Genomic DNA, 14,801 nt, shown 5'->3' on the forward strand with positions numbered 1-14,801 from the left:
CGGTTGTCTTTTTCAATTAGGAGGGAGTCTCAAGCTCCTGACTGCTCTGAACTCCAGTTCCGAGCTAGTCTCTGGGGACCCAGACTCATACGGGGAGAAACTGGACTGTCTGGCATTGGTCGGAACTTGAGGGCGGCTTTCTCTCAGAGGTGCTTGCAGCAATTACTGGGACACTGAGACACGGGGTCTCTTAGGGTAGGACTGAGGAGCCACCATAGCTGCTTGCTCCACCCTGTTGATCCCCTGAGACCCCGCCACACCCAAGCTGTGTGCAGAGGCTTTTGTATATGAAAGGCCTGGCCCTTTGCAATCTGAAAATTACCTAACAAACTGCAGCTGGGTCAGAGAGACCCAGAACTTCCAAAAGAAGGCCCAGGCCCCACAGCAGCTTGCATTGCTTCACAGCTGGGCCTCATCTCTAAACCCCAAACAAAGAAGAGGAAACTGAAGATCTCTCCATAGCTCCTTGGTAGCCTCAGAAAGAGGCTAAGTTAGCACCTCCTTAGAGATCCAAGAGCCAGTGTACCCAGTGGTCAGAGTGGGACCATCCAGATTATAACTCCTCAGATCCATAAGGGACACACTCAGGGGACAGACTTAGTGAGCACCAAAGCCCCACTGAAGCAAGTCTTGCCCCAGAAGGGTGTCTTCAGCACAGAAGTTCTCCCACTGTAGACACGGCTGATTCTCACAGCCAATTGGCCTGGAGGTCAATTCCTCCCAGTGATACCTACAACAATCAAGGCTTAACTACAACAAGACTGTGCACAAAGCCCACAAAGGGGTGCACCAAGAGTGTCTACCTCAGGTAATTGGGGAGGCTGAGCCACTGGGCCCTATAGGACACCTAGCACAGAAAGCCACTCTGTCAACACAGGGGAGCATAAAAAATGTGGAGACAAAGAAACAAGTCACAAATGACAGAAATGGAGGAAAGCAAACTACAGGATATAGAGTTCAAAACCACACTTATAAGGTTTTTCAAGAATTTTCTAGAAACCGCCTATAAATTTAGTGAGACCCTCAAGAAATCTAGTGAGACCCTCTAGGATATGAAAAAGGACCAACTTGAAATTAAGCATACACTGACTGAAATAAAGAATATTATACAGAGTTCCAACAGTAGACTAGAGGATCGCAAGAATCAAGTCAAAGATTTGAAATACGAAGAAGCAAAAAACACCCAACCAGAAAAACAAAAAGAAAAAAGAATCCAAAAATATGAAGATAGTGTAAGGAGCCTCTGGGACAACTTCAAGCATACCAACATCTGAATTATGGGGGTGCCAGAAGAAGAGAGAGAGCAAGATATTGAAAACCTATTTGAAGAAATCATGACAGAAAACTTCCCCTACCTGGTGAAAGAAATAGACTTACAAGTCCAGGAAGCACAGAGAACCCCAAACAAAAGGAACCCAAAGAGGACCACACCAAGACACATCATAATTAAAATGCCAAGAGCAAAAGACAAAGAGAGAATATTAAAAGCAGCAAGAGAGGCTGAAACCGGTTTGGCTCAGTGGATAGAGCGTTGGCCTGCGGACTGAAGGGTCCCAGGTTCGATTCCGGTCAAGGGCATGTACCTGGGTTGCGGGCACATCCCCAGTGGGAGATGTGCAGGAGGCAGCTGATCGATGTTTCTCTCCCATCGATGTTTCTGACTATCTATCTCTCTCCCTTCCTCTCTGTAAAAAATCAATAAAATATATTTAAAAAAAAATAAAAAAAATAAAAAATAAAAGCAGCAAGAGAGAAAAAGTCAGTTATCTACAAGGGAATACCCATACAAGTGTCAGCTGATTTCTCAACAGAAACTATGCAGGCCAGGAGGGAGTGGCAAGAAATATTCAAAGTGATGAACAGCAAGAACCTACAACCAAGATTACTTTACCCAGCAAAGCTATCATTAAGAATTGAAGGTAAGATAAAGAGCTTCACAGATAAGAAAAAGCTAAAAGAGTTCATCACCACCAAACCAGTATTATATGAAATGCTGAAAGGTATCCTTTAAGAAGAGGAGGAAGAAGAAAAAGGTAAAGATACAAATTATGAACAACAAATACACATCTATCAACAAGTGAATCTAAAAATCAAGTGAATAAATAATCTGATGAACAGAATAAACTGGTGAATACAATAGAATCAGGGGCATAGAAAGGGAATGGACTGACTATTCTCGGTGGGGGGGTGGTGGGAAGGGGTGTGGGGGGTGCGGGAAGAGACTGGACAAAAATCGTACACCTATGGATGAGGACAGTGGGTGGGGAGTGAGGGCAGAGGGTGGGGTGGGAACCGGGTGGAGGGGAACTATGGGGGGAAAAAGAGGAACAACTGTAATAATCTGAACAATAAAGATTTAATTTAAAAAAAGATAATTTTAGCTTTAGTTAGTAAGACAGGACAACATTTTACATAATAATGAGGAAGTTCATGGTGAAAAATGAGGGAAAGTAGAACCAAGGAGCCTCCCAAAGGCAGAGCCAGGCTTGCCTCTGGGCCTCTCTCTCTCTCTCCTTGCAGTAACATAAATTATATAAATTTTGGGTGTACAACATTATAATTTGGTATCTGTATACTCTGTTGTGTGCTCACGACTGAAATTCTAGTTTCCTTCTGTTACCATAAATTTGACTCCCTTTACCCATTTTGTCCTCCCCCACCCCTTTTCCCCTTTGGTAACAACCATTCTAATATTTGTATCTATGACTTAATTTTTGTTTTGTTTTGTTAACTCATTTATTACTTTTTGGTTTTATATTCCACATATGAGTGAAATTTTGTGGTTTTTGTCCTTTTTCATCTGATTTATGGGTCTTATTCTAAGCCTTGAAGTCTCTCAGTTATAGCACAGCCTTGGATTCCATGCAGGGTGTGCACCACAACACAGTACCTGCTAAAGCAAATTTTTTCTATGAAGGGCCAGATGGTAAATATTTTTAGCTTTGTAGGTCATGAGGTCTCTGTTGCAACTATTTAACTCTGCCATTTAATGCTGTCAAAGGAACCACAGACCATACATAGATGAATGGGCATAGCTGTGTTCAGAACCAAGGACATGATATGTGGGGCCCAGTGCGAAATTAAAATGCAGGGCTCCTTCTTAAAAATTATTAAGAATTTAAAAACATCAGTAGCAGCATATTAAACCGAAGGTGGGGTCCTTCTAAGTGTGAGGCCCCCTGTTACTGCACGGGCTGTGTCTTCAGGAAGCCAGCCTTGGATGTGATCCAACAAAACTTTATTTACTAAACGAGATTAAGGACTGGATTTGGCCCATGAGACAATTTGCCGACCCCAACTATAAAGAATCAAATAATAACATTTGTCTTTGATCAATTAAGGGTTCTGAGTAGGTACATACTGTCGACCTGCCTACTCGCCCATCCCTCAATATTTCCACATTTCTGTACTGTGGCTGAAAGTCCATATGCTGGTTACCACTGGGGGAAAAGGTTTTTTTGTTTCTGTTCTTTTTAACTTCAGATAACTTTGTGTTGATTTTTCCTGTAAGTGTCATTGACTTCTGAAACACCTTCAAAGACCACTTTTGAAATAAACACACAACGATCCTTTCAGAAGCCTGTCAGCTTTGATGAGCCCTTGCTGGCTTTCCAAAAACAGGCCTCACCACTTCCATGGAGTTTTCAGGAAGGCCTTTGTAGTGTCTGGAATATTTTTTGTGTATGTGTTTTCACTTCCCCAAATCAGAACGTGGCTCCTGGCAAGCCCCTGGCTGGACTGCTGGTTTCCACCATGGCCTGCTTTCCTCTCTGGTGCTGGCTGGGTGACTCAGCCCCTTCGGGTGTTGATCTTTTTCAGGTGGCTACAGATTTTTTAAAAAACTGCATGGTGATAGAGGTAGGAGTTCTATCTAGAGGATTTGGTCTGTATAACTGGATACCTGGCTCTTTTTCCTGTTGTCTCTCTTTGGAATTTGCTTTAAGACTTGAGGCAAGAAATGTATTCATATAATGTCAGAACATGAAACAAAAACCTACACTTTTCAGGAAGCTCAAAGGTTCCTTTAAAAAAAGCATGTAGCTGTGAGTAAAGAGCTCACATCAGGCCTGGGTTGGTCCATGCCTGCTGGGGAGAATGACCTCCATCCAACTTGTCTTCTCCCTGCGGATTCTCTCTGAAGCTGCATAAAATAAATGCGGAAGGTCATGGCTGTCTTATCTGCTGGGGGGGGGGGGGGCTGCCCCTGACCTGGGGACCTAGGAGTTGGCCTTGGGCCCATGTGACTAGAAAGATGGGTGAGAAACTGAGACTGCAGCTTCTCTGTGTCAAGGTGACTCCCACACAGCTTGGCCCTTTTCAGGGCAATGGTACCTGTGTTATGTAGGTGAGACGTGAAGGTAGTTGCTGGGCCTCTCTATGAGTTGAACATGAATATCTGCTATATTTTCTGTATTGTGTCCTTTAAAAAACCTGTCAGTCTATTATTAGATGAAAGCCCATGGTGTGTCCCGAGTCCATTGCAACCACTGTGGAGGTAGATTTGACTGTCCATCTTTGGATCCAGCATAGTACAATGGTTAAGAGCTTGGGACTTGAGTCTGACAACCTGGGTTTGAACATTGTCTCTATCATTAACTTGCTCTATCCCATTAGGGAGATTGTTTACCTCTCCGAGCCTCAGTCTCTTCATTTGTAAATTGCAGTGGTGATAATAATAGTAACTACAAGGATTGTGAGGATAAAATGGGTTAATTTATGATGGATCATAGAATAACGATTGGCACCGAGTGGGGCAGACAGGATGCTCAGTCAGTATTAGTTACTATTGCTATTTGTGAGAAAAGCTTCTTTCATGTTATGAAAGTTTTCATGTTGATAGTATCTACATCACTGCACACATAAACAAAAGTTTGACTTGATATTATAATCCTGCTTTGTACATTTTTATCTTAATAGAGAAAGATCTAATAATACTATTCTATAAAATATTTTGGTGATAATTTCTGCATGATAATTTTAAATGTATTTTTTAAATTTCTTAAGCACTTTTAAACATTATGTCTTTCAATATTGATTCTGTTTCTGCTGACCTATATGGTAATTGAATTATTCAAGAATTCAAGAATTAATCATAATATTATCTTTTATGAAGAAAAGTTACCTTTTCTTTCTTTTTCCCTCCCATGATTTGTTCATTATCTTATTTGATATTTTATTTCAACAATCTGATTTTTCTGTAGCTCTAATTATACCATTTATTGCTTTAATTTTTTACTTATTTTACCAATCAACTAGTTATTTCCATGCTTTTAGTTTTATGGTTGCAATGGCCATTATAGTTAGCTAATAATGCATAATTACATATGACAGATTTTTTTAAATCTTGTTTTTTGGTGTGAGATCCATTTCAGGTATTGGATTTCCTTCATAACCTTTCCTGCCCTTTTTGATCATTCTAATGAACATTTTCTGATTGTGGCCAGTCTTTTTGTTTTGTTTACTCATGTTTCCTTGTGGTTATTTTGCTCACAATCAGAGAGTGATAGGGACATTGGAATAAGTATCATTCTCCCTTAGTACAACTTGGGCTCCCCAAGTTTGGTGATGATTCCAACTACCTGGAAATAGTAGTGATGTTGAGGAAGATTCCTGTCAGAGTGCTTCTTCTGGATTTGGGTCCGAGGACACCATCTGGATTGGTCCTATAATTTGCTCAAACAACCGAAATCTCTCCTAGAAGCAGATGTACTTCTGTCCAGCTGGTCAGTGAGAGGATCCACTTCCACCCCACCCAGCCATGCAGGCTCTGCAGAGGGGACCAGAGATGGAACTTCAGGCTGGATTGGGGGCATCCCATTCATGTGGGGGACTGTCTCCTGGCTTTGAGGTTATGGGCATGATTCATGCAAGGGGCCATGATCCTGCTTTGCTCACTGTGGAGGCAGAACAGCTGCCTGAGCCTGACTGAGAATCCAGGGAATAGAGCCAATAACTGAGCAAAATCCAGCAGGACAGAAAGAAATAGCTCTGAATTCCAGGGGGAACGTGCAGAGCCGTGACAAGGCATATCTGCAAGTCAGTCCGTGAACAGGGTTAGAGAGGTTATTACATTTGTATCCCCTAGACACTCTGGATTCATCAGAGGTAAACTATCCCTCTGGCTGCTGCTTGGAAGGGCCGGGTTTCTGCAGTGAACAGCTTCCTACTCTCCGGGGCTTTTTAATTTGGGTACAGACTGGGCTGAGATCAGAGAGACAGGACTCACTCAGGGTTGCTCACAGGGTTCGGACAGATCCCATCTGCCAGCATTCACAGGCCCACCAGAGGAGGGAGCAGGCCAGAGGGGGCTGCGTTTGGTACAGTGTCTTCCTATCTACAGAGCCATTTTAGATCTGTAAGTCACTGGGGGCAGATTTATTTTAAGGATGAGTAGCAGGCTCTCCAACCCTGTGCTCCAAGAGGAACAAATCATCAGTGGCCTCTGTCCTTGTGTCATTGGAAATCAGAGATCTGACAAGATAGAGGGTCAGCACAACTGCATTGTCTGGGTGCTTGTTCAATGAAGCAGACCCACAGCTGGCTATTAGTATAACACCAGCGTCCCGTGCACAAATTTGTGCACATTGAAAGGAAATTAATTAGAAGGTGGCCAGCAGGGCAGGACTGGGAGAGAGGGGCCGGACATGCCCTGGAGCCAACCTCCTGTGGTCCCTCCCCAGACAGCAGCACCTGGGGTGGCGCCATGGCTAAAAGGGCGTCTGTGGGTGAGCGGGGTCACTCCGGCAGGTGGGGGTCCCTCAGCTTGGCCTGCGAGGATCAGGCCAAAACCGCCTCTCTGACATCCCCTGAGGGATCCCAGATTGTGAGAGGGTGGTTCTGGAGTGACGCACCCCTGAATTGGGCTCCCTCCTCTCTGGTTCTGGGGTGCGTCACCTGAGAACCACTGCTGCCAAGTCACCACAGCTCAGCAGCTCCTGCATTGAGTGTCTGCCCCCTGGTGGTCATTGCATATCATAGCTACCGGTCAGATGGCCACTTAGCCTTTTATATATATAGATGAGTGAGAGAGAAGGCAGCAGTGGGAACAGCATGGGGAGCTTGGTGGGCAGCGGTACTTAGCTCACCTTTAAGAAGAAGGACTGCGTGGACTAAAGAAGGAGAAAGGAAACATGTCAGACTGGGACATTTTGGGAGAGAAATGCCTGCTGACAGGCTTGGAAGAGAAAAAGCAGCAACAATGAGGGTGTGTGGGTGGGAAGAGATCAACCAATGAACTTGTATGCATATATGCATAACCTGTGGACATAGACAATGGGGTGGTGAGGGCCTGGGCAGGGTGGGGGGTGTGTGAAATGTGATGGGAGAGGGCTGGAAAATGTTAATGGGGGAAAAGGGAGGATCTATGTAACACTTGATCAGCCTTTCCAAACCAAGTCCTCAGGAGGCATTTACCTGGACCCTTGTCCCCTCTCCTTAGTCTGTTGAGCCTGGGGCTGCAAAAAATATCACGAAGGCCATGATCATGACAATAATGATAGTGACATCACACCATACAATTCCCTTTAATTAACATGTTTCTGCATATGTGACAAATAGGTTTTGAAGGTATAGAGTTAGGATTTTAGGCATAAGAGAATAAAACAGTCTTGGTCTCCTTAGAGATAGCTCTTCTTCATGAGAAGTGTATTAGAAACATCTGCCAATGAAATAACAATGATGATAGAATAAGAGCTAACGTATTTATAGTTTTACTAGGGACCATGTACTCTTCTAAGAACTTTTAACTCATTTAATTTTAACTCATTTAATCTTTACAGCACCAGATGTCCCTATTATCCACATTTCATATCTGTGAAGGTCCCTGTTTTATATCTGAGACCCAGAAAGCTTAATTGACTTATCCAAATCCACATAGAGTATTTGGGGTGAATGGAATTTGAACCAAGGCAGAGTTTGTGCTCTAACCACTGGACAGTGCTGCCTCATGTCAGCCACCTGACCTCAGGCCAGTGATGTCTTCTTTAAAATGGGGACCCTCAAACTTATTCTGCTGAGGTTTTGAAAGGGTTTTCCAGGTGGAATGCAACCAGGACTGGCACATGGTAGAGAGGAATCTCCTTCCATTCCCCTTTGCTTTCTTCTTGACTGAATAGGGTTTCGTGGTGGAACAGGGGCAACACAGTCAGAAGTGTGTGACTGCTGGGTCTTAGAAATTGGGCAATTAAAGATGTTTATTTTTAATTATGGTAAATATATATAATATTTACAATTTTAATAATTTTAAGTGTTAGATTCGTGCCATTAAGTACATTCACATTGCTGTGCAACCATCACCACCATCCATCCACAGAACAATTTTCAGCTTGCAAAATTGAAACCTTCTATCCATGAAACAATAATCCCTGTTCTCCCATCCCCCAACTCCTGGCAACCACCATGTTCCTTTCTGTCTATAATAAATCTGACTACTCTGGGAATCTCATATGAGTGGAATGATACAACATTTGTCCTTTGTGATTGGGTTATTTCACTTAACATGATGTCTTTAAGGTTCATCCATGTTGTGGCATGTGTCAGAATTTCTGTTTCAAGGCTAAATAATGTTCCACATATTTTTTATCACCTTGTATATGCCACATTTTATTTATCCACTCAGTCATCAATGGACACCTGGGTTGCTCCCACCACTTGACTATCGTGAATAACACTTCTATGAACAGGGGTGTACAAACATCTGTTTGGGTCACTGCTTTCAAAAGCTTTGGGTATATACTCAGAACTAGAATTGCTGGATCACATGGTAATTCTATTTTTAGTTTTTGGCAACTGCCACACTATTTTCCACAATGGCTGCACCATGTGACATGTCTACCAGCAGGGCACAAGAGTTCTAATTTCTCCACATTCTTGCCAACACTGAAACAGGGCAATTTGATGATTACTGCTAGTAGCTGAGATATAGTTCCCTTTTCATGTGGAGGAAGAAAAGGCAGTAAGAAGACACACTGTGTGTACCCTGACAAGTCACACTGTGACAAAAGCCTGGGGCAACTGGACTGTTCCCTCCAAGAGCCTCACTGAGGAACTTACTGAGCAGAGTGGGAGGGAACGTAGATGATAGTGAGAAGACCAGGTGTCCGCAGTATTTGCTGCTGTGCACCGTGTGACTTTGCAGAGTCGCTCCTCTCTCTGGCCTCTGATGGAGCTCCCTTCCTCTTTGAGAAGCCTGTGTCATCTCCCAGAGAGGCCTGGAGCTGGAGAACCCCCAGCTTTGCTGGGTTTGGGTACTGGCTCGCAGACTAGACACCACCTGTGTCACACAGCTGCTGTCCAGCCTGGCTCTGAGGCCACGCGGAGTGCAGGAGTGAGGCGGCCATGACAGATGGGTGAGCACAGGTCCTTTCTGAGGGGGCGTGGCCTCTTTGACCTGATTGCTGACTTGTGGGAATGTTGGCTCAATGTGGCCAAACTCCTGATTTCTCAACAGAGGCCAGACATCCAGAATTTTTTAGAGTGGAATTTTCCAATTATTTTTAAAAAATTTCTTTATTGATTAAGTTATTACATATGTGTCCTTATCCCCACATTACCTCCCATCCCCCTCACTCATGCCCTCACCCCCCTGTTATCTGTGTCCATTGGTTAGGCCTATATGCTTGCATATAAGTCCTTTGGTTGATCTCTCCCCCTTACTCCCACCCTCCCCTACCTGCCAACTCTGAGGTTTGATGGTCTGATCGATGCTTCTCTGTCTCTGGATCTGTTTTTGTTGATCAGTTTATGTTGTTCATTATATTCCATAAATGAGTGAGATCATGTGATATTTATCATTCTCTGACTAGCTTATTTCACTTAGCATAATGCTCTCCAGTTCCATCCATGCTGTTGCAAATGGTAAGAACTCCTTCTTTTTTACCGCAGTGTAGTATTCCATTGTATAGATGTACCACAGTTTTCTAATCCACTCATCTACTGATGGACATTTAGGCTGTTTCCAAATCTTAGCTATGGTGAATTGTGCTGCTATGAACATAGGGGTGCATATATCCTTTCTAATTGGTGTTTCTAGTTTCTTGGGATATATTCTTAGAAGTGGGATCACTGGGTCAAATGGGAGTACCATTTTTAGTTTTTTGAGGAAACTCCATACAATTCTCCACAGTGGCTGCACCAGTCTGCATTCCCACCAGCAGTGCACGAGTGTTCCTTTTTCCCCACATCCTCGCCAGCACTTGTTGTTTGTTGATTTGTTGATGATAGTCATTCTGACAGGTGTGAGATAGTACCGAATTGTTGTTTTGATTTGCATCTCTCAGATGATTAGTGATTTTGAGCATGTTTTCATATTTCTCTTGACCTTTCTTCTGTCTTCTTTTGAAAAGTATCTATTTAGGTCTGTTGCCCATTTTTTGATTGGGTTGTTTATCTTCCTTTTGTTAAGTTGTATGAGTTCCCTGTAAATGTTGGAGATTAAACCCTTATCGGTGATAACATTTGCAAATATGTTCTCCCATGCAGTGGGCTTTCTTGTTGTTTTGTTGATGGTTTCTTTTGCTGTGCAGAAGCTTTTTATTTTGATGTAGTCCCATTTGTTTATTTTCTCTTTAGTTTCCAATGCCCTAGGAGCTGTATCGGTGAAGAAATTGCTTCGGCATATGTCTGACATTTTGCTGCCTGTGGATTCCTCTAGTATTTTTATGGTTTCCCGTCATATGTTTAAGTCCTTAATCCATTTTGAGTTTATTTTTGTGTATGGTGTAAGTTGGTGGTCTAGTTTCATTTTTTTGCATGTATCTGTCCAATTTTCCCAACACCATTTATTGAAGAGGCTGTCTTGACTCCATTGTATGTTCATGCCTCCTTTGTCAAATATTAATTGAGCATAGTGGTTTGGGTCAATTTCTGGTTCTCTATTCTATTCCATTGATCTATATGACTGTTCTTGTGCCAGTACCAGGCAGTTTTGAGAACAGTGGCTTTGTAATACAGCTTGATATCTGGTATTGAGATCCCACCTACTTTGTTCTTCTTTCTCAGGATTACTGCAGCTATTCAGGGTCTTTTTTTTATTCCAGATGAATTTTTGGAAAGTTAGTTCTAGGTTTGTGAAATATGCCATTGGTATTTTAATGGGGAGTGCATTGAATCTATAGATTGCTTTGGTTAGTATGGACATCTTGATGATGTTGATTCTACCAATCCATGTACACGGTATGTTCTTCCATCTGTTTATGTCTTCCTCTATCTCCTTTTTCAGTGTCCTGTAGTTTTCCATGTACAGGTCTTTTACCTCTTTAGTTAAGTTTATTCCTAGATATCTTAATTTTTAAATGTTGGCAATTAATTCACAATTTTAAAAAAGCCCCGCAAGAGCCAAACAAAATATTCTCAGACCAGAGTTGACCCAAAGATCACTGCTCCTCCTGGTCTCAAGCAGGAACTGCACATGCAGGTCTGGGACTCAGGGTAGACTGGGAACAGGCCCCTCTAACGATTGGGGTTATTCCCAGACAAGTCTGTGATTCCTACCCGAGCTCCAAGCTATGCAGCATGCAGACGCGGTGGACTTTGAGGGGTCCCCCCGGAACCCCTCTGGCAGAAGCCCTCACTGTGTTTTCTCTTCTCTGTCAGAAACCAGAGGTGTGGCCAGCCACATGAAGGCTGTGTTTGTGGGTTGTTGTTTTTTTTTGCAGAGTTCAGTTTCCTCACAATATTCCAAATGGAGTGAAGTAGCGTGGTGTGTTTCCTTAATTGAAGCTGTACCTATTGGGTTTCGTGTGTGTATGTACCTAAGTCTTTTGACAACAATAATGCTGGCACCAGTTGATATTCCAGTGACACTTCCTATGCATGTTGGGCCTAGATCCCCAGGCTGATAAACTACTTAGCACTTGCTTGATATATACATTTCCTGTGTCCCTGTTTTTTAATGTCCTGTATCTCTTTCTTTTGTGTCCCATTAGTAATATATTTAACTGTATTTAAAAGAAAAACCCAATTAATGAATCAATTTCTATGATTTGCAAAGTTTAAACAAATTCTTGCCACCTTATTTTGTTTCCCATTTCCCTTTCTTTCCCCCTTTAATTCCCTCCAATTGGTTGTTTATTTTCCCCCTTCTGGACTCGTGTCTTTCTTTTTTTTGTGTGTGTGTGTGCGTGTTTGGAATGGCTCTTAATTAATATAGACCACTTTCAAAGAAACAGTAAGAGAAAATTAAGTAAGAGAAAATTAAATATAGACTGGGTATTATGTAACAGAAATAAATTATACATTTTGTTAAGTGTGACAATGTCATTTTTTCTGTTTTTATTTATTATTTATTTATTTATTTATTTATTTATTTATTTATTTATTTATTTTATTGCTTAAAGTATTACAAAGGGTATTACATATGTCTCCTTTTTCCCCCCGCCCTTGACAATCCCCTGGCCTCCCCTACCCCCCAGTGTCTTATGTCCATTGGTTATGCTTATATGCATGCATACAAGTCCTTCGTTTGATCTTTTACCCCCCGCCTTCTGTCCCGCTACAAGCTCTCGTGTCTTTCTTTATCGCCTCCCACCTCACCCGTAACATGCTCTTATTTCCCCATTCTCCTCACAGCCCCACATTTCATTTTGAGATTGTCTGGGATTTTGTTTTCACATAGTAATTTGTTAACTGAAAACACTTTTTGAATCAATGATTATTAACACTTAACTATAAGTTTTAATTATTTCTTTGTCTTCATTTGTTTCTTTTTATCTCAAATCATTTTCTTGTTTGTATCCATGTTTTCTAGTGTATACTCAGATCTTTCAGAGCTTTTTGGTGAGGAGAGATAAATTTATGAATCCTTGTATTTCCCGATATAGCTATATTTTATCTTACTCTTGAATATAGCAGTCCCCTCTTATCCACAAAGATGTGTTCCAAGACCTCCAGTGGATGCCTGAAGCAATGGATAGTACCGAACCCTATATATACTATGTGTTTTCCTATACACACATACGTTTTCATTTAAAGAAAGCACTTCATAGCTTCTCTTGGTCATATCCAAATTGCCAGAATCGCTACTCTTGTGCTTTGGAGACATTATTAAGTAAAATAAGTGTTACTTGAGCACAAGCACCACCATACTGAGAGGAATTTTAGAGACAGGATAGGCAGTTAGGGGAAAGGGGCTCCGTGAGAGAGGAATGCATATGTGATGGGCAGAGATGGCTTGGAGCTGCCAGCATGCTTATCTTACTTTCACAGAGGACAGAGGAATGTGACAAGATAAGGGGAAGAAGAAGAGGCAGGTACTGGGTGAGCTTTGAACTTTGAAACTGAGACTATGCAGGAGAGTGACCAATTAGGAAAGCACAGGGGACATAAGTTAAGGCAGGGTCCAATTAGAAAGAGACATGAAGAGACAAAGAGCTGCCAGCCTTTATAAACACATAGACAAAGGAACTCAGAGATCAGGACTGCTTTTTTCCCATTTTAGAGAGAGAGCAGGTTTTTCCCATTTGGGGACCCCTTTTAGTCCATGAATTTTATTCTTCAAACTTCATAGGTCAAGAACCCACAAGGAGAGTCTGCTCACCAAACTCCACATAACAGTACCACGATGGTCGGTCTGATAACCAAGACAGATACTAAGTGACTGGTGGGTGGTGGGGAGGGGTGAGGAGGGGGAGTGCGTAAAGTGGGGATACGCTGGACAAAGTGAGGATTCGTGTCCCAGGCTGGAGGGATAGGAACAGCGGGAGGTTTCATTATGCTGCTCAGAACTAGTATGCAATTTAAAGTTTATAAATTGTTTATTTCTGGAATTTTCTATTTAATCTTTTGGACCATGGTTGACTGCAAGTAACCGAAACTGCCGAAAGCAAGACCTTGGATAAGGGAGGACTACTGTATTAGTTTGTGTGGATTCAGGCTTTTAGGTTCAAAATAATTTCCCTCAGAATTTTGAAGATTTCCTGTTTTGGTATACAGGATTTCCAATGAGAAATCTAATGCCAATCTGATTTTCATTCTACTCTGGGTGACATTTTGAAAAGTTTATGGATATTTTTGAGAATATTATATTTATCATTGGTATTCTGAAACCTCACTGTTGTGTTCTAGGTATGTGTCTTTTCACTTGCTGAGAGTCTTCAGTCTGAGTATAATCCTTTTTCAATTCTGAGAAATTTTATTTTTGTTTCTTTGATTACTTCATTCACTCTATTCTCCCTGCATTGTCTCTCTGGAGCTCCTATTGAACTGATGCTAGAACTTCTAGCAATATTCTTCATGTTCCAGTCCTCCCTGACACCTTGTTTTGCATTTCTTTCTAACAATAATGCTACATGACAAACCACTAGAAAATTTAGTGGTTTAAAAATGACAACAATTTATTAAATTTCATGATTCTGAGGTTGACTAGGTCGTGTTCCTGCTCTGTGCCATGTTGACTGGGGTCACCCATGTGGCTACATTCAGCTGGGAACTCAACAGGGGCACCAGCTTTCTTCCCCGAAGCTTCTTTCTCCATGTGGACTCATGCTCCAAAGCCTCTCTATGTGGCCCTTGTCTCAAAATGAGTGGCCTGGACTTCCTTACAGCACGGCAGCTGGCTTTTAAGAGCGAACACTCCAAGGGGAGAGTGTCAGCTTGCTTTGATTTGGTTAATGTCTCATTGGCCAAAGAAAGTCACATGGCCAAGCATAAATCAGTGTGGGAAGTCAATTTACAAGGACATAAAAGCTGAGGGGTAGGGTTTTTGGAGGCCAACAATGTCAATCAAAGTTGGGGTGCTGATAGCTCATCTTTGGAGTGCAAGATTTTAACTGTCGTTCTGAGGTTTAATGCCTACATGAGATACT

Source organism: Myotis lucifugus, unplaced genomic scaffold (assembly GCF_000147115.1).
Source record: "Myotis lucifugus unplaced genomic scaffold, Myoluc2.0 scaffold_233, whole genome shotgun sequence".
Classification (NCBI taxonomy): domain Eukaryota; kingdom Metazoa; phylum Chordata; class Mammalia; order Chiroptera; family Vespertilionidae; genus Myotis; species Myotis lucifugus.